At 41.4% G+C, this 11,974-nt stretch overlaps 1 pseudogene; it reads right to left on the bottom strand.

The window, feature by feature from the left end:
- Positions 1–3,473: 3,473 nt before the first annotated feature.
- LOC139002016 (eukaryotic translation initiation factor 1 pseudogene) lies at positions 3,474–4,000 on the bottom strand (annotated as a pseudogene).
- Positions 4,001–11,974: the final 7,974 nt, after the last annotated feature.

Genomic DNA, 11,974 nt, shown 5'->3' with positions numbered 1-11,974 from the left:
TCAAGGGAGGATATTGAGTTCAGAACCACACTTTTGAGGTCTCTCAAGAGGCTTCTAGAGTCTGTCGATAAACTTGATGAGATGTACAGGAAATCTAATGAGACCCTCGATGGTGTGATAAAGGACCATCTAGAAAGTAAGCATACACTGACTGAAATAAAGAATATTATACAGACTCCCAACAGCAGACCAGAGGAGCCCAAGAATCAAGTCAAAGATTTGAAATGCGAAGAAGCGAGAAACACCCAACTGGAAAAGCAAAATGAAAAAAGAACCCAAAAATACGAAAATAGTGTAAGGAGCCTCTGGGACAGCTTCAAACGTACCAACATCAGAATTATAGGGGTACCAGAAGATGAGAGACAGCAAGATATTGAAAACCTATTTGAAGAAATAATGACAGAAAACTTCCCCCACTTGGTGAAAGAAATAGACTTACAGGTCCAGGAAGCGCAGAGAACCCCAAACAAAAGGAATCCAAAGAGGACCACACCAAGACACATCATAATTAAAATGCCAAGAGCAAAAGACAAAGAGAGAATCTTAAAAGCAGCAAGAGAAAGAAACTCAGTTACCTACAAGGGAATACCCATACGACTCTCAGCTGATTTCTCAACAGAAACTTTCAGGCCAGAAGGGAGTGGCAAGAAATATTCAAAGTGATGAATACCAAGAACCTACAACCAAGATTACTTTATCCAGCAAAGCTATCATTCAGAATTGAAGGTCAGATAAAGAGCTTCACAGATAAGGAAAAGCTAAAGGAGTTCATCACCACCAAACCAGTATTATATGAAATGCTGAAAGGTATCCTTTAAGAAGAGGAAGAAGAAGAAAAAGGTAAAGATACAAATTATGAACAACAAATATGCATCTATCAACAAGTGAATCTAAGAATCAAGTGAATAAATAACCTGATGTACAGAATGAACTGGTAATTATAATAGAATCAGGGACATAAAAAGGGAATGGACTGACTATTCTTGGGGGGAAAAATGGTGTGGGAAATGCGGGAAGAGACTGGACAAAAATCGTGCACCTATGGATGAGGACAGTGGGTGGGGAGTGAGGGCGGAGGGTGGGGTGGGAGCTGGAAGGAGGGGAGTTTATGGGGGGGAAAAAGAGGAACAAATGTAATAATCTGAACAATAAAGATTTAATAAAAAAAAAAAAGAAAAACAATCTCTCAAACAAGCATAAAAAAACAATAATCAACAATCAAGCAAACAACAACAAAACGACAGAGAAGAAAAAAATTTGAATAGTGAAGAAAGAGAAGAGAGAGGTGTATATGGACTCAGAGCAGGGGATTGGAAATTAGATATATAAGTAGGGTGAAATTTTAACAGGGAGTAAAAAGAAGGAATAGGGAAAATCTAAAGCAGGAATATGGTAAGAGAAACAGGAAAACAAAAGGGGAAAAGTGAGGAAGAGCATTTTGGCATAAAGGTAAAGTTGAGATAGAGTAAAATGATGCTAAAGGAAAGATGAAAATAGAATGTAGAACACTAATCCCAAAATAAAATAAAGAGAAAATAAAATGACACTTTAAAAAAAGGTAAAATGGTAGTAGTAATAATACTGGTTAAAAATAAAAATGTGGTAATTAAAAATGTAAAATCGGGTGAAGAAAAAAGAAAAAAAATTAGTTTCTTAGGTAAAAGGTTAAAAAAATAAAAATGTGCAGTAGTGAAGGTCCTTCATTTCCTCTGCTCTTCTGTTTGGCATGCCTTAGTCCTGTCAGGTATTCAGGAGAGTGTTGAAGTCCCCTGCGATACACTGTTCCTCCGTGTTGTAAACCACAGTCCTGATTTTAAAGCAGGCAGTATTTCTTTGTTTCCCAGACTCCCTGTATTTGTGTTTACAGAAGAGTCAGTTTGTGGTTCAGCCCCTGGGTGGCAGTGTTTCTGGATTGACCTCTGAGGCTATATGTCCTCTCTAGCCAGTATTTAGGTTTTGATTTCCGTATAGCACTTAATACTGGTTTGGGAGAGTCGACTGCCCCAGTGCTGGTTCCTTGATCGTTACTCCCCGCTCTGATTCCCAGGTTCCACAAAAACAACTTTCCCCTGCAGTCTCTGTGAGTGACCCCAATTGGGCGATCCTATGTATTGGGTTTAATAATCAAAAGCAAAGATTTAAGGAGAGAAAAAAAAGCCAGAGTAAGCGCGAGCTCACAACCTCCACTGTCCAGCTCTGCGTGCACACAATTCTCCCAACGTCTCTTCCGCACGTCCTCTCTCCCCTGGCACTAAGCAGCCAGCACACTGGCAAAATCTGAGGCTGCCTTTTTGAACCCAGTCCAGCTATGGGCTGCTTTTTAGAGTTCCCTTCTGCCAGCAGCCCTGTGGGACCCCTTCCACATTCGCTGATCACGCTGGCCCCAACAGCTGCGGACTTTGTGGGGCGCAGACTTCCCCCACGCACATTCCTCTCTCCAACCTGAATTACAATCCACACCTTTATCTAGGCAAAATCTGACCTTTCCGTGAAGAGGAGCAGGGCTCATCTGAGTCCATGTATTCGCTCTGCTTGAGATCCAGTGTTCCTGGGTTCGGAGCTGGTCCCAGGATGCCGTGGTTGCAGGGTCTCTGGATGTATAAGCTTCAGATATCAGCCACTCAAGATGACGTGATCTCCGAGGCTGAGCCGGCTGCTCTGGGAGAGATTTCAGCAGCAGTGGAGGCTGCCCCATTAGGGGAGCCTGATCCGGCAGTTTCCAACAGTCCCCTGGAGTATAGCTATCGCTCACCCACAAATTTACACTCTCGGTACGGTAAGTCCACACACTCTCCTTTCGTTCTCTCACTCACATTGTCTTGCAGTCTGCCTTCCCGTTGGCAGCCATCTTCTGATTCCCACAAAAATTCTTTTTTTTTTAATATATTTTTATTGATTTTTTACAGAGAGGAAGGGAGAGAGATAGAGAGTTAGAAACATCGATGAGAGAGAAACATCGATCAGCTGCCTCCTGCACATCTCCTACTGGGGATGTGCCCGCAACCAAGGTACATGCCCTTTACCGGAATCGAACCTGGGACCTTTCAGTCCACAGGCCGACGCTCTATCCACTGACCCAAACCGGTTTCGGCGACACAAAAATTCTTAAAAAAAAAAAAAAAAAAAAAGCAAAAAGGGCTCGACCACAATGGCTCAATGGTTGAGTGTCGACCTATGAACCAGGAGATCATGGTTTGATTCTTGGTCAAGGCACAAGTCCAGGTTGCAGGTTCAATCCCCAGTAGGGAGGTGTGCAGGAGGCAGCCGCCCAAGGATTCCCTCTCATCATTGATGTTTCTATCTATTTCTCCCTTTACCTTCCTCTCTAAAATCAATAAAGATATATTTAAAAATAAAAAGTAAAAGAAAGCAAAAAGATACCAGTGTTCATTTCTAGTTAGGTTTGTAACTTCTCTAATTTTTCTTGGACATTCCTTAGCATTTGTTCAATTTCACCTTTGATATTCTTTTTTTTTTTCTTTTCAGTTTATTGCATGAAGGAGTTACACTAGTCCAAGTTAAAAGCAGACCCCAAATGGTTACATTATACAAGCTGTGAGGTTTTTAAACTTGTGACAAGGGACAGGAGGGAAATTCTACTCTTTGCAAAGAAATCCTCACTTAAGCTTCTGTGAGCCAAAAGCACTTAAAACCCATGAACCTTCAGCTGGTCGTCCTTAGCCAGTCCAATCTCGACAAGGAACTGGCATATGTTCTTGCGCTGGTCACCCTGCAGCTGAATTACTTCTCCATATTCTGGATGCTCAATTACAGTACCATTGCAGGCAAATTTCTTCTTAAAGGCCTTCACTAGTTTCTTTTTATAGTAATCATCAGCGATCCCTTGGACAGTAGTAAGGGTCTTCCTGCCGTTTCTCTGTTGAATTCTTATTTGGTTATAATCCTCAGTGCCAGCAGGAAGCAGGTCATCACCCTTACTTGCATCAGCAAAGGGGTCGAAAGAGTGGAGGTTCTGGATAGCGGACATACGATACGATTCCTTTTCTAGGTGGAAACGGCCTGTGAAAGGCTGCAGCGGGGAGAAGGTGGGCAGGGGGGACGGAGCTTCGGGAAGCGAGGGGGGCTCAAGGGAGAGGTTGCTGAGTCCTTGGCGGCGGCTCAGTCACTCTTTAATATTCTTATATAAGCTATACATTAAGAAAATCAAAGTCCTGTGATATAATTAACAAATGATTTGATCATTTTCTCCAACCTATTCAAATCCATTCTGTGGGGCTAATTTTTCCCCTGCCAACTAGATAAAATTTAAGGCAAGTCTTGTGGTTTTATGGTCAATCGTCACCAAAAAATATATATTTTTTCCAGCTACTAGTAGTTATGCAAACAGTCTCAGGTCAAAATTAAAATATCTAGTCCTGTGTACTAGTCACAGAATTCAACTGCATTTATAATTAACTCTTTTTTCTGTCAGACATGCTTTGAAAAGGAAATAGGTGTGATCAACTCCTCTGTGTCTTCACCATGAGCTTCTATCCTTCTCCACTCTCTAGGGCCTCTCCATCTTCTAGGCTTAAAGTGTAGGGAGAGCTAAGGGGCAGAAACATCCTCACGAGACAGATACTTCACAAGTTGGTGTGCTATGAAGGTTAATTCCAGCAATCCTGGAATGTATCTGCACTGATCTGCTCAAATAAGAAATGGCACCAAAAGGCATGATTAATAGTGTCACCTGAGAACCATGTGTCCAGATGGGGGTAATTTGTACCAGCTCATCAGCACTGTTTATTGGTAACAGTGAGGATGATTTGCACCTGGTCTTCATGAGACCCCCCAACAAGTTTCACTGCTGGGACTAGTCACATAGTAAGGATACACCTACCTGAGGTATAGAGTATGGAATCCCCAGCCAAGGCTCTGCTCTGGGCTGCCTGGCTCCCAGGTGTACAACAGTGGTTCCTGCAGGAGGAAGACAGCTAGAGTTTGTGCCCCTTCCCTGCCCTTAGATGTGATGCAGCCTTGGGTCTGAGAGGTGTATCCTTGAGGTAATGCTGGTGCTGCTTTACCCACTTCCTACAATAAGCTGTGAGTTCGTAAGCATTGGAATGTGGGACCCTGTGAGTCTTCTTTAGACATTATGCCCCACCTGCCAGTCAGTGCCATTAACACCAGTGCTTCCCAGGACTGGCAGTCATACACAACTATTTCAAGGGCATTCTTCAGAGACTCCTCCTAACACTGGATTTTTCCCATATAAGTGGGCCCAGCATACCCCCACAGACTTTCTGCTGGGTCCACTTTGCCTTCCAGCAGCCTTCCTGGTTAACATCTAAGACAAGCCTAGTCAGTTTTCTCACACTCATGGCAACATCTGCTAAAACAAAAATATATTCTTTGTCCCGATCAACTTGGGGAGTGAAAGTAAGACCCTTTGCAGCACCTTTTCACTTCTATCCGTTCTCAGCAAAGTAAAGCAACAGCAGTCCTTTACCCTTCTATGCCTTAGGCATGACTCAAGCATCCAAACATGGGGACACATGTCAAACCCACTGGTGGCCCCAGTGAAGACCTAAAGTAAAAGAAAAAGACCTGAAGTAAAATAAAAATCTTCCACCTTTCTAAACAAAAATTTTCTTCTAATTTCTATTCAACCCTTTTATATTTTTAATGGCTGAGGGAATAAGAGACTGGTTTTGAACACTTCCTTGCAATTCCTGCATGGTGGTCTCATATCTCACTTTCTGATGTAAGTGAATACCATGGTCTTGAAGCCCTGGAAAAATCAAGGATTTGAGTCCACACCTGCCTGCTTCCACATTTCATATTCTTTCTACTATTCCAGACACCTCCATTTATGTCAAATTAATGATACCATTCAGAATTTATTTAATATGTTATAATACTTTTATTTGGGCCCTGGAAAATATGTCTTTCCAAGTGTGTATTGCCATACCCTTCCCTTCTCAGTCATTATTTTTTCCGTTTTACTAAGAGCTGAAAAAACAAAGGAAGCTATTGGTTTTCCTTTTTCTTGCTCAAGTGGAAAATTTTAATTAGCTCTTAAATAGTGAAGTTTTAACTTTTGTCTAACTATGATCTTGTGGCATTCATTCTTTCCTTAGAGAAATGAAGAAGTTTGGTAAATTACAAAAAAAGATTTTTTTTCTGAACAAATTGCTCAGAAAGGGCATTTGAAAGCCTTTGCTGCTGGTTACTGGTTCTGAAGCCTCTGTTTTCTGGAGTTTTATTTCCATATCAGCAAATGTGTAAATGTCACCACATCCTGTGGGTGATGTTACTGTCTACATTCTGGGGAGTAAAGTCAATTATCTGACACCCCTTCTCTCCTTGAACTTTGGCCAGGTGTCAGCCAATGAGAAGTCACTAGGGAAATGTCTTCCCACAGCTTATTATTTCCCTCTCTCATTCTGTCCATTTCTTCCCACAATTGCTCCACAGTGGAAGCAAATCAAGAGAAAATTTTGAGCAAAACACAACAATTCCTCTTTGTTTTTTAATAAAAATAATCCATCTTCCCAACAACATTTACCCAACCACATAAAAGAGCTAGCAGGGCCTCTATTCAGAAACAATTTTGTAGGAATGACCCACAAACATAAATCTCTCAGCAGATATAGCACCCTGCCATGGCAGAGCAACAGTCTGGGCTTCTGCTCTGGAACTTTTACCCCCAAAGTGTTTAACTGCATGGCTTAAGTAAGCACCATCACGTTAGTTACTCCTACTTCAGGAAGACTTGAAATAAGTGTTTTTCTATAAATTAAAAAACTTTTTGATTGTTATATGTTGAAAAGAAAAAAGATTTTTAGAAGAAAAGTGTGAACACTTTCCCCTCACCATACCTCTTAGGAAATGAAAGTTAGAAGCTTGTCATATATCTTCCGATATACTATATATATGGAAAATTCCTTCAGAGATATTTTTAAATGATATATTATAAATATCCACTCTACCACTGAATTCTTTTGCCCCCTAAAATAGGTATTATTGGGTTATAAGTCTAGCTACAGGTAAGAGAGATCCAAATTAAGAAGGCTAAAGTTTCTTTCTACATGACTTAGCAGTCCATAGGTAGATGGTCAGGTGGCCTTCTAGAACTCTACTCCACACACTGAGCCAAGCATCCAAGATTTTCCATTTTGTTGCCCACTCTCCCCAAGCAGTAGCCCTCATCCACCTGGCCTAACTTAGTTTGCCATCATAGCCATGTTACAGAAAGTAAAATGGAGAAAAGAAAGAAGAAAGAATATACGCCACCCCTCCTTTTTAGCCTTATATCTCATTAACCAGGATCTGGTCACATGGCTATACCTTGCTGCAAGGAAAGCTGGGAAATGTAGTCTTTACCCTGGAGCTATGTGCCCAGCTAAAAATTATGGAAAGAGAGAGACTTATTTGTGAGGAAGGTAAATACATGTCACTTTAAATCATTCTTTTGAATAAACACTCAACTTTCTAAAATGTGGATGTATCATAGTTTATCCAATCATTCTCTTATTTCTAAAAATGTGCACTATTTCCAAGTTTTTATTATTTTCCCTTTGCCATGAGAAGTAAGAATACTTGAATCTGAGTGGAGATTTACCAAGTATTTTTAAACAAATGCATTGCATTTTAACTCTCCTTGAATAACAGATGAGGGGACTGTCAAGTCTCTTTTCTTCTATATTAAAGAATCTTGAAGGAGGATAAAGAAACTCATGTGAAAGGTCACAACCCCCTTTGGTTTTCCTTTGTCTTCTGAGTGCTTGTTATTCCCTTCCCAGTGAAAGGAGCTGTTGACAATCAAGCAAATTGAACTAGACCTACATACTTAACTAAGAGGAGGCTGCCTTTAGAGAAGAACAATGACCTTGTTTTTTTCTTCAGCTAATAGATTGTAAACTATATTCTGGGAGGTACACCCTTCAGTTTAATTTACACTTCAAAGCTGAGGGTTTGTAGCTATGGGTTTTCTGGCAAGAAAGTGGCTTTGCGTTAAAACACAGATTCTCTATAACTTGAATGCACAATCATAACGCAGTCTTGGGAGGGGGTGGAATTAAGAGAAATTAAGGAAGAGAGAGAAAAAGAAGGAAGGAGGCAGGAAGGAAAGTACGGTGGGAGAAAGAAAGGAAAAGTTGTGCAGCAACCTACAGGTACCAGTAGTATGTTCCAGCGAAAGGCCTCTGTTAGTTAAATCTCTTTGGTTATAAATAACAACAAAAAAAAAACCCTCAAGTTGGCTTAAGAGGGTTGGGAGGACAGTGTATATAAATAGAGGAGTGAGGAAGGTGGTATCAGGGGAGTAGGAGCCAACAAGTGGAAAGCTCTGAATATCTGCTCCTTTTCCCCCTGAAGACTAGACTTTGATGCTTCTCCATGCATGTCTGAGCAGAAGGTGAACATGTCCCAGCTCCTGAGATTCTGTTCTCTCTTCAAAAGAGCAGCCGAGACTTACTGGGTCATATTCTCAACTCCAAATCCCTAGGAGGAAAAAATCTGTTTGGTCCAGCTTGGATCAGTGCACCGTTGGTCCATTCAACTGTGGCCAGAGAGGCACAATCAGGTAGTACAAACATGGCTGCCAGGGCAGCATCCCTGTGAGTAAGTGTATTCTCTAAGAAAGCATGTTATTCTTAACTGGGAAGACAGCCAAGTATCTTAACCAAGTTAAAGACAAAACCAAGTATCTACTCAAGTTTCTTAATAAAGGAAGTATAAGATGTTCTACCTCAAGTAATATAAATTTCAATGTGATCCTGGCCATCTCTGAACATATTTCCTGGATTAAGATTCAGGTTACAAAGTTAAAGATTAATTATAATGTATGTAGCAGCTCTTGTAAACAGTATACACAAACCTTAGCATTCAAACCAATAGGAAAAGATCATTACTTATGGTACAATCATCTGAACACTACCCCAGAGCACAGCAAGGGAGGTTTGGGAATTTCTCATCACAGGAAAGTCATTTAATCCTTACACATATAATGACCTACCTGCTCCTAGGAAGGTATACATCAGGACAAAAACAAGCTCAGAAAATGAGAGAGAAGTTAAATTTAGTAATAATAGTTCCCATATATAGCATAGAGTTAAGCTAGTTGGAACACAGAAGTGAAATGTTCTCCAATACCTACAGCATACACTCTACGGCCACTCCCATAGATCCATCCACATGCCTTTTTCCCAGACCTCTTTGCCCCAGCCTTCTAATCTTTCTCCTGCCAGTTTTGACCAGCCAGTCTAGCCATTCACCATTGCCTAGGAGTCCATTCAGATTCTTAACTTGAACCATTTCTTCTTCCATAAATGTACTCAAAAGTCTGCCCTGTGAGAATGTTTAAGTATTTATCGGTTACACTAATCTCTGCTATTCCCCTCAGGATGCTGTGTTGTTTTTTATTTACAATTGTTTAAGTAACTTGTTGCTGAATAACAAATTATCACAAAATGTTGGGTGGCTTAAAACAGCAACCATTGTATTAGTCAGCACTGTTCTGTGAGTTAACAGAAGCTTAATTGGACCAGTCTTCTGTTGATCTTGCTTGGAGACTCTCATGCAGATGCAGTCAGATGGCAGATAGGGAGGGAATGTCCAAGATAGCTTTATTCAGGTAGCTGGCATCTTAGCAGAGATGGATGGGAGGCTGGGACCTGTCTTTCCATGTAGTCTCTTCATATAGTTACCTAGAGCTTCTTTATACGGCACCTGGATCCCAAAAGCAAGCATTCCAAGAAGACAAGGCCCTGTGTGCAAACTCTTATCTAGTCTTTGCTTGCTCTTGCCTATTCAAATCCATTTTGCCAAGCTCAGAGTCAATGTTGGAAAGCACTATACAAAGGTGTGAATATTGAGAGATAGCTCATTGAGGGCTACCAAAGCAGCTGCCTATTTGGCCATTGGGAGAAGAACAGTTCCAAAGTCTTCCATTTGGCTCTTTCCACTACAATATCACTTAGCTTACAGGCCAAGAAATAAATATGGCAGTTCTGCAAACCACCAGGGATGTCTGTTCCAGGGAAATGACCTCTGGATGAGTCCATGAACTCAGTGTGCTCTGTGAGTTGGACCTAGGCTATCTAAGAGAGAGGGGTCCCAGGTATTAATGTCAATTCATACTCTGCTGCAAATAATCTTTGAAATGTTTGGGTATTCCCCTTTAGCCAATGTACAGTTAACTGAGTAAACCATGGGAGGTCACTGGGGGAACTGTTATCACATTCACTGCCATGTTGCTGCAAGGGCTCTTCCTCCTGAGGAGTCTGCATCCCCTTCACTTGACAGGTTCCATGAGCAAAAACTGTCTCAGGTCTGGAAACTGGACAAGGGACATCATAAATTGTTATTGGGTAGTTTGCTCAACCTCCTGATATTTTTTTTACATGTAATGTTTTTTATTGGTCTCAGAAAGGAAGGGAGGGGGAGAGGGAGAGAGATAAGAGGGAAAGTGAGAGAGAGACATAGAAACATTGATGTGAAAGAGAAACATTGATCAGTTGCCTCCTGCACCCCCAACAGGGGAGCAAACACGCAACCTGGGTATGTGCCCTGAACAGGAATTGAACCCACTACCTTCTGGTGTATAGGATGACACTGCATCTAACTTAGCCATGCATTTCAGGGCTGATATCTTTTGATTGTATAAACTGAGCAATCTTTTGTTGGCTCCCCATCTATCTTACCTGGAGGGATGCTACATTTTACTAACCATTTTCGTAGCTCCCAGTGGGTCAGGGCTTCCAGCTGCCACCTTGACCTTACCATGAATTAAAATAACTCTTGCTTCTGATAGTTAAGTATCACCACCTGGGTCATATCGTCCCCATTGCTATCACTGACATCAGTACTGTAACATCCTGGCCTTCAGAACACAACCACCACTGAACTTCTCAATAATGTCCTTCTTACCAGCTCATCCCTTATTCTTTCTTAAATGCACAGTCCTTCTGACTTTCCCAGGGAAAATAGTTAGTTGGGTTAGAATTTTTAGCCTTATTTAGTACTAGAGGCCCAGTGCATGAAATTTGTGCACGGGAGTGGGGGAGGGTCCCCTCAGCCCAACCTGCACCCTCTTCAATCCGGGACCCCTCGGGGGATGTCCAACTGCCGGTTTAGGCCCGATCCTGGTGTAGACCATCACTTTCTCCAAGCTTCCAAGAGCAGTGTGCTAGCCTCATGTTAGCATCATCTCCAAGAGTCTTTGCCAAGGTGTTAAACCATGTATCCTGTAAGAGTGTTTCCATATCAATAAACTCTCCTTTAACCAACATTATATTTTCCCTTCAACGCCACCCCTACTTAGTCCAGCATCCCACTCATACTTTCCCCATTTTCGACATGTTGGCTAGAGATTGCTCCTCCCTTTTCTCCCTTTTCTGACCAGGTTATATTGTGACTTAACTCTAGTTTTTGGTCTAGAGAAGAGGAAGAGATAAATCCTGGATGTGGCCCTGATGAGCAATGTGTTGCTTTTCAAGGCAGAAGCCTAGAAACAGTAAGGCCCAGACGTCACTACAGTAAGAATAACATGACAATTGCTGTGATACTTGGTGTGTCTTCCCTCCTGCTTAGTGTGTTTAGATCATTAGGAGACTCTGATACATTGGACTTGGGAAAATTAACTGCTCAAGAGCTTAATTAAATAAGTTTCTAAGTCTGGGGGGAATAGCTCTTCAATCTCCTGAAGTTTGACTTATTAGTGTGTTAAATCATGTGTAAATATTTAGAGGAAAAGTAATTATTTAGTGATTGAAGAAATGTCTATTGTTTTGATGTGGGAAACTGATATAGGGTTAAGCCTCGGACTGACCTGTTAGCAAAGTCACAAACAAGTTCCAGCTTAGAGGGCACAGTCCTCTTAGCATAATTAGGCTTGACCTTATAGCACTCCCTAGATCTTATCTGGGAAGCTAATGGGCTGAGGAAGTGCAGGAAGTGTAACCATGGTCAAAACAAGTGAAACTCACAAAAACTGTGTAACTATGGTAACCACTACCTTGTTTACCTCTCA

Source organism: Myotis yumanensis, unplaced genomic scaffold (assembly GCF_028538775.1).
Source record: "Myotis yumanensis isolate MYYU_CA2020_CCGP unplaced genomic scaffold, mMyoYum1.0.hap1 SCAF_2, whole genome shotgun sequence".
Lineage (NCBI taxonomy): Eukaryota > Metazoa > Chordata > Mammalia > Chiroptera > Vespertilionidae > Myotis > Myotis yumanensis.
This window is presented reverse-complemented; position numbering and strand designations above follow the sequence as displayed.